The following is an 8160-nucleotide window of genomic DNA, read 5'->3' on the forward strand; positions in this document are numbered from 1 at the left end:
TGGTTGTGCGGAAATTACCCACGCCCATGCGTCTCCACAGGAAAGCCTCACAGGGGCAGATGCACGCCCCAGTCCTATCTCGGCAAAACACTCACTACCTCTGAATGCTTTCGCACGGGCATGCAGAAAATACCCACGCCTGTGCGCCCGTCCCACAGGAGCAGCCGCACGTCCCTGTGGTTGCTCTGGACATCCAAGAAAAATTTGCTAAGTGTTCCGAAAACTCGTGCAGAAATTTCACATGGGCGTGGACATTCACAAGCCCAACTCACTGGGGCAAGCGCACGCCCCTGTGTCTTCTCGGGATGGAGAGAGCTCCTCTGTAGAGATTCACACGGGCGTGCGGAAATTACCCACGCCCGTTCGATTTTCACAAGGTCGCCCACAGGGGCGAGTCCACGCCCCTGTGTGCTTTCGGGATAATCTGCCAATCTCTGTACGAATTCACACACCTGTGTGGAAATTACCCACGGGCATGTGAGAATCACATGGTCGTTCACAGGGGTGAGTCCACGCCTCTGTGCCTTCTCTGGATGAGCTCGTAATGCAAATTCATGGGCTTGCGGAAATTCCACAAGCCCGTGTGTTTTCTCTGGATGCCTTAGAAAATTCTACAGGCTCTGCAGAAAATTCCTGAACATGTTTACACACTTAGAGCCTGCCATAATATGCAAATTTTACCAATTAAAAACATGAGAAATAGCTCAAACGACCCAACTTTGCCAAATCCACATGAAAACACATGATGACAATTCAAAACACACAATAAAATTGTAGCACAAGTATATAAAAATTAAGACACCAACACTCAACACTTTATTCATGCACACACTAAACTACTAAACTATGAAAACAGTAAACACTTGGGTTGCCTCCCAAGAAGCGCTTGTTTAACGTCACTTAGCTTGACGTACCTTGTCTTACCTCACGGGGGCTCATAGATGAAAGTTGCCCTCTTACCCATGGCTTGGAAGCATGATGAGCAAAATCTCATGAGGGTAGAGGGTGAATTATCGGGCTTGGGACCGCCTAACAATGGTTTATCCAACTTCTTCGGTTCACAGACATCTCCAACAGCCTTGGAGCATTTCCGGTGGCGTCTCCAAGCCCTCTTCAATTTCCAGATAACCATCTTTAAGCCGGTAGATGGTAGTTTTTCAGTCGAACCAAGCATCATTACTTCTTCATTGCCCTTCTCTTTGTCGAACAAGCCTTCGTATGGATCCGTATTGAACATTTCCTGCATGTATTCATCATCAATCTCAATAGTAATGTCTAGAAAATACAAAGTATCATCGAACAATCTCAACACCTCGCACTCGCATAGAGTTGCAATGAGCTCTAGAGATTCCAAGTGATAAATCTCTTCCTAGATTTAGACCTAACCCTTTGGTCCAGGCGGAAGGTCCCTAGCCACAATTAAGCCCTAGATACTAAGATCACCTCAACGCTTCACTCCATTGCACGCGCAACTAGGCCCCAATGGAGGTTCATCCCTTAGACCATTCACTCTATTATGGCCGCAATGAACTCGAGGAACGGAGGCAGAATCTATCACGTCGGAGGGGAAAGGGGACGCTCCTGTACCTCTCGACTCACCCTCTCAACCCTCTCCAACGTAGCTTTGTCTAACGCTCGTGGTGTGTCACTCACTCACAAGGTTACCAACAAGAACTCTCAACCCTAGTGTCACTCTAGGGGAAATGTTCATACAATCAAGCATTCAAGGTTGGAACTCACAATAAGCATCAATTTATTGAAAGCATAATAAAGAAGTTCAATGAAACGAATACATCCTAGGGTTCACAATCACCCAAGTACCCACTAGGGGTTTAGCTCTCCATGGAACTAAGTACAATCAAAGAAATCGAATGTAAAAGCAATGAATCCATAAAGAAACCCCCTCGATGGTCGTGTCGATGGTCTTGTGGAAAGTCCTCTACTAATCGTCCAAGGATTCCTTCGTCCGGTATAGGATACGCCTCGATCGAAGCTCCCCTACCAACCTTCTTCCTAATGGAATCACGATGTCAGAGCCGTAGAACCTCTCCGAAACCTTGGCCAATACCCCTCAAAACCCTAGCCGAAGCTCTATCACAAGTTGGGGAAAAGATGGAGAAAAGAATACCAAAATCGGGGTTGAATCGGCTTTAAATAGGGCTGGAATCGGGCAACTCCATGGGCATGGACGGTACACGCGCCCGTGCGGAATTTCCACACGAGCGTGGATAATTTCCACACGCCCGTGTGGATTCTCTGTTTCTCTGATTTCTCGGCCGGATGTGGACATTACTGCTACAGTAATCGCTACATTTTTCTACAGTGCTCTGCTACAGTATTCACCCTGAATAGCTTCCCGATTCCATACTTTCATCGGGCTAACGCAAATGGGCACACGTTCACGTCGTGGATCACTTGCTTCTTCAATGGTGTACATGTTGGTGGAGCTCTTGTTCTATGTGCATAAGTTGGAATGCTCAAATGTGACTGCCTTTGTGCCTCTCCAAATGGATGTGCCCACTCGAATGCGAGGAGGTTGGCACACACTCTAGGATCTCACACCTGTCCTATGTCTTCGTGTTTGAACCTTAGTAAGATCTCCTCCAAAATAGGTGCATTATAGTCCACATTGGCCCATTTCCTTGATACTCGGCCTCACAACCCTACCTGCATAAAAGTAACATAAAAACACACATATTAATGTAAAAAACTGAGAAAAGTAATGCTCAACATAAGGAATGAATGCTTCGCATTCATATCGCACAAGCACTTATCAGGTTTCCTTCATTCCCTATGCCATTACCCACAAAATCGACATTCTCAACCGGAGATGCATAACCAATAGAGATCAAGCAATCGGCGAAAGCATGTCCTCCACCACACCCAGTACAAGTAGTCATGACCGCCACTCTATTCAAAGTTAGGAGATCTAACTTCTTACTCAATGATTCCACTTGAGCCGCTAATGAGGTTACTGCATCTATCTCATGGAGGTCGGCCATCTTTTTCTTCTCCCAGCATTCCATTGGTAGCTGTTTAACCCCATTTCTTCAATTAATTGATGAGCCTCACCGAGGGTCTTGCTACCTAAGGTACCTCCTACTGTCGCATCCAAGGGTTGCCTTGTACTCGGATTCAGACCATTGTAAAAGGTCTGAACAATCATCCACTCCGGGAATCCGTGTTGCGGGCACTTTCTCAGGAGCTCCTTGAATCTTTCCAACGTCTCAAATAGAGACTCTAATTCAAACTGTACAAAGGACGAGATCTCATTCATAAGCTTTGTGGATTTTCCGGGAGGGAAATATCGGACAAGAAAAGCTTCCACCATCTCGGCCAATGTGGTAATCGAGGCTCTAGGTAATGAGTGTAGCCACTACTTCGCTCTCCCATTTAAGGAAAATGGGAAGGCTCTCAACTTGATGGCATTATCTGTCACCTCGTTTATCTTCAGCATATCACACACCTAGAGAAAGTTCCCTATATAACTGTTCGGATCCTCATCAGACAAACCATTAAATTGTGCGGATTGCTGCAACATGTGGATGAATGCCGGCTTCAGTTCGAAGTTCTGAGCTGTAATCGGGGGATGCATAATGATCAATTATATCCCCAATACAGAAGGTCTGGCATAATCGGATAATGTCCGCTGCTGCTCATTCTGTTCTGCCATGTTTTCAGATTCTTCTACTTCCAAATCTGCTAGATTAGACTGTTCTTTCACAGGTTCTTTCCCTTTTTTTCTCAGTGTATGTTCAAGCTCGGGATCTCCTTCAATCAGTATGGAGGGGTTCCCTCGGGTCATAACCTAGAGCTGTACCCAAAAAGAAAGAAAAAGAAATCAGAACGATGATAGAACAAGAAAATATGAAATAGAATGAATAAATGAATAGCTAAGAAAACAAAGTGCAAAGTATCTCCAAACGCCTACTCCACGGCAACGGCGCCAAAAACTTGACACGTCTATATATGCGTGTAAACCGCAAGTGTACGGGTGTTGAAGTAATAATCCCAGATGAGTGGATATCGTATCCATAGAGAGTAGGGAATAAAGACACTTGAGTTGTCTCTTAACTAATGTGGAAGATAAATAGCGATAAGTGTGACAAAATATGAAATAATAAAAATAAAAACAACAAGATGGAAGGCAGAAGTAAAGGAGAAGGTAAGGCAATTGATAAAGATGGGGTACCCGGATATTGATCCGCCTATGACAATCATTTCAAGTACAAGAACCCTCTATTATACTTCCTAATTGATGCAACAATAAGTTATGGAAATCCTTAATTACATGATCCCAAATCTAAGGTCAACCATGACTAACTCGATACATGTCTCGGAGGAAAGATTGAATAACCTCTCAACCTCGCACTCGCATAGAATTGCAATGAGCTCTAGGGATTCCAAGTGATAAACCCTATTCCTATGTATAGACCTAACCCTTTGGTCCATGTGAAAGATCCCTAGCCACAATTAAGCCCTAGATGCTAAAATCACTTCAACGCTTCACTCCGTTGAACTCGCAACTAAGCCCCAGCGGAAGGTCATCCCTTAGGCCATTCACTCTACTATGGCCATAAAGAACTCTTGGAATATGGAGGTAGGATAGATCACAACGGAGGGGAAAGGGGACGCTCTGCTACCTCTCGACTCATCCTCTCAACCCTCTCCAATCTAGCTTTGTCTAACTCTCATGGTGTGTCACTCACTCACAAGAGTTACCGAGAAGAACACACAACCCTAGTGTCACTCTAGGGGGGTATTCATACAATCAAGTCTCAAAGATTAGAACTCACAATAAACATCAATTAATTGAAAGCATAATAAAGAGGTTCAATGAAACGAATACATCCTAGGGTTCACAAATAACCAAGTACCCACTAGGGGTTTAGCTCTCCATGGAGCTAGATACAATCAATGAAATCGAATGTAAAAACAAAGCATCCATAGAAAAACCCCCTCGTTAGTCATGGCAATGATCTTACGGAGAGTCCTCTACTCGTCACAAGGGTCCCTTTGTCCGGCCTAGGATACACCTCACTGGATCGGTGCCGAAGAAAGCTCTCCCACTAACATTCTTGCAAATGGTGCTTGATGTCAGAGCCGTAGAACCTCTCCAAAGCCCTAGCTAATAGCTCTCAAAACACTAGCCGCCGCTCTCTCTCAAGTTGGGGAAAAGATGGAGAAAAGAATGCTGAAATCGGGACTGAAATCGCTTTGAAAGGGCTGGAATTGGGAATCCACACGCCCATGTGGGCGTCCCTGTGGATTTTTCACAAGGTCCCCTTGCTTATATCCCGCAAGTGCACGGGTTTGTCGAAGTAATAATCCCGGATGAGTGGGTATCATATCCACAGGGAGTAAGGAATAAAAATACTTAATTTGCTTCTTAACTATCTGAAAAGTGAATAGTGATATATGTGACAATGATTTAATTCTCAAAAGTAAAAACAAAAGTAAGAGAGCACAAGTAAAGAAGAAGGTAAGGCAATCGATAAAGATGGGGTACCCGGATATTGCTCCGCCTAAGACAATCGTTTCAAGTGCAAGAACCCTCTATTATGCTTCCTAATTAATGCAATAGTGAGTCGTGGAAATCCTTAATTACATAGTCCCAAATCTAAGGTCAACCATGCCTAACTCTATACATGTCCTGGAGGAGAGATTTGATAAGCTCTCAACCTCACACTCGCATAGAATTGCAACGAGCTCTGTGAATTCCAATTGATAAATCTCTTCCTAATTATAGACCTAACCCTTTGGTCCAGGTGGAAGGTCCCTAACCACAATTAAGCCCTAGATACTAAGATCACTTCTATGCTTAACTCCATTGCACCAGCAACTAAGCCCCAGCGGAAGGTCATCCCTTAGACCATTCACTCTATTATGGCCGCAAAGAACTCAAGGAACGGAGGTAGAATCTAACACATAGGAGGGGAAAGGGGACGCTCCTGTACCTCTCGACTCACCTTCTCAACCCTCTCCAACCTAGCTTTGTCGAACACTCGTGGTGTGTCACTCACTCATAAGATTACCAACAAGAACTCTCAACCCTAGTGTCACTCTAGGGGAGTATTCAAACAATCAAGCATTCAAGGTTGGAACTCACAATAAACATCAATTAATTATAGATTCAATGAAACGAATACATCCTAGGGTTCACAAATACCCAAGTACCCACTAGGGGTTTAGCTCTCCATGGAGCTATGTACAATCAAAGAAATAGAATGTAAAAGCAATGAATCCATAGAAAACCCCTTCGGTAGTCGTGTCGATGGTCTTATGGAGAGACCTCTACTCATCGCAAAGGGTCATTTCTCCAGCCTAGGATATATCTCGCCGGATTGGTGCCGACGAAAGCTCTCCCAATAACCTTCTTCCAAATGACACGCGATGTCGTAGCCGTAGAACCTTGCCAATACCTCTCAAAACCCTAGCTGAAGCCTCTCTCAAATTGAAGAAAAGATGGAGAAAAGAATGCTGAAATCGGGGCTGAATCGGCTTTAAATAGGGCTGGAATCAGGGATCCACATGCCCCTGTGGACGCCCCTGTGGATTTTTCACACGGGCATGTGGAACTTCCACACGACCGTGTGGATTCTCTGTTCTGCAGTTTTCTCGGCCGGCTGTGAACAGTGCTTCTACAATACTTTACTACAGTGTTGCTACAATGCTCTACTATAGTATCTGACCTGAAATACTTCCCAAATCCATACTCTCATCGAGGTAACGCAAACGGGCACACGTTCACGTCGTGGATTGCTTTGCTTCTTCAATGATGAAGAAGTTGGTGGAGATCTTATTCTATATGCATAAGTCAGAATGCTTGAGTATGACTGCCCTTGTGACTCTCCAAATGGTTGTGCTCACTCAAATACAAGGAGATTGGCACACACTCTAGCATCTCACACCCGACCTATTTCTTCGCGTTTGAACCTTAGCAAGATTCCCTCCAAAATCTGTGCATTATGATCCCCATTGGCTTCTTTCCTTCATAATCCGCCTCACAACCGTACCTGCATAAAAGTAACATAAAAACACACATATTAGTGTAAAAACCCGAGAAAGGTAATGCTTAACATAAGGAAAGAATGCTTCACATTCATATCGCACAAGCACTTATTAATTTTTCACGCGGGCGTGTGGAATTTCCACACGCCCATGTGGATTCTCTGTTTTCCTGTTTTCTCGGCTTGTTCTAAACAGTGCTGCTGCAGTATTTTTGCTACAATGCTTTCTATAGTACCCTGCTACAGTACCAACCTAAAATACTCCTGAATCCATACTTTCATCAAGGTAACACAAATGGGCACACTTTTACGTCGTGGATCACCTTGCTTCTTTAATAACGGACATGTTGGTGGAGATCTTGTTCTATATGCACAAGTCGGAATCCTTGAATGTGACTTCCCTTGTGCCTCTCCAAATAGTTGTGCTAACTCAAATACGAGGATATTGACACACATTCCTGCATCTGGAACCCGACCTATGTCTTCGCGTTTCAACCTTTAGCAAGATTTCCTCCAAAATTAGTGCATTACAACCCACATTGGCTTCTTTCTCTCATAATCGGCCTCACAACCCTACCTGCATAAAAGTAACATAAATACACCCATATTAGCGTTAAAACTCGAGAAAAGTAATGTTTAACACTAGGAAAGAACACTTTGTATTCTTATCACACAAGAACTTATCAATAATTTACACTTCCAACTTCTGAAGTGTTAACCACACCACTATTTTGAGTCATTCTATTCTCATCATGAGATTTGGTATGAAATCTAAATCCATTAATAATGAACCTAGAGTACCTCTTTGCTACTTTGTTAGGTCCCACACCAAGAGCCCCAACTTCTTCTGGAATATCCAGATGATCTTTTTCCGAAACCTACATAGCAAAAGATATTATCAAAAACAAAATTTCAAATTTGATGAAGTAAACTATAAAACAATTGCACAACAACATTACCTTTCTTTGAAACCACAAATGAAATTTTTCATTCACTAACTTCTCTAAATCAACTTCAGAGAGACGAGAATGTCGACGTCACTTTCTTTTTTCAAATTCAATGAATTCTCTACAAAAATATATCACATAATAATTTGAGAGAAATGTGCCTTTTTATTTTCCATTGAATCATAAAGCACAAATACTTACCT

General features: G+C 43.4%; 1 non-coding gene across 1 annotated transcript; it reads left to right on the forward strand.

Annotated features, from left to right (window-relative positions):
- Positions 1 to 3176: 3176 nt before the first annotated feature.
- LOC120253995 lies at positions 3177 to 3283 on the forward strand. Its single transcript, XR_005534493.1, has one exon. It is a non-coding gene; the product is annotated as a small nucleolar RNA R71 (small nucleolar RNA).
- Positions 3284 to 8160: the final 4877 nt, after the last annotated feature.

This window comes from Dioscorea cayenensis, unplaced genomic scaffold (assembly GCF_009730915.1).
Source record: "Dioscorea cayenensis subsp. rotundata cultivar TDr96_F1 unplaced genomic scaffold, TDr96_F1_v2_PseudoChromosome.rev07_lg8_w22 25.fasta BLBR01000277.1, whole genome shotgun sequence".
In the NCBI taxonomy this organism is placed as follows: domain Eukaryota; kingdom Viridiplantae; phylum Streptophyta; class Magnoliopsida; order Dioscoreales; family Dioscoreaceae; genus Dioscorea; species Dioscorea cayenensis.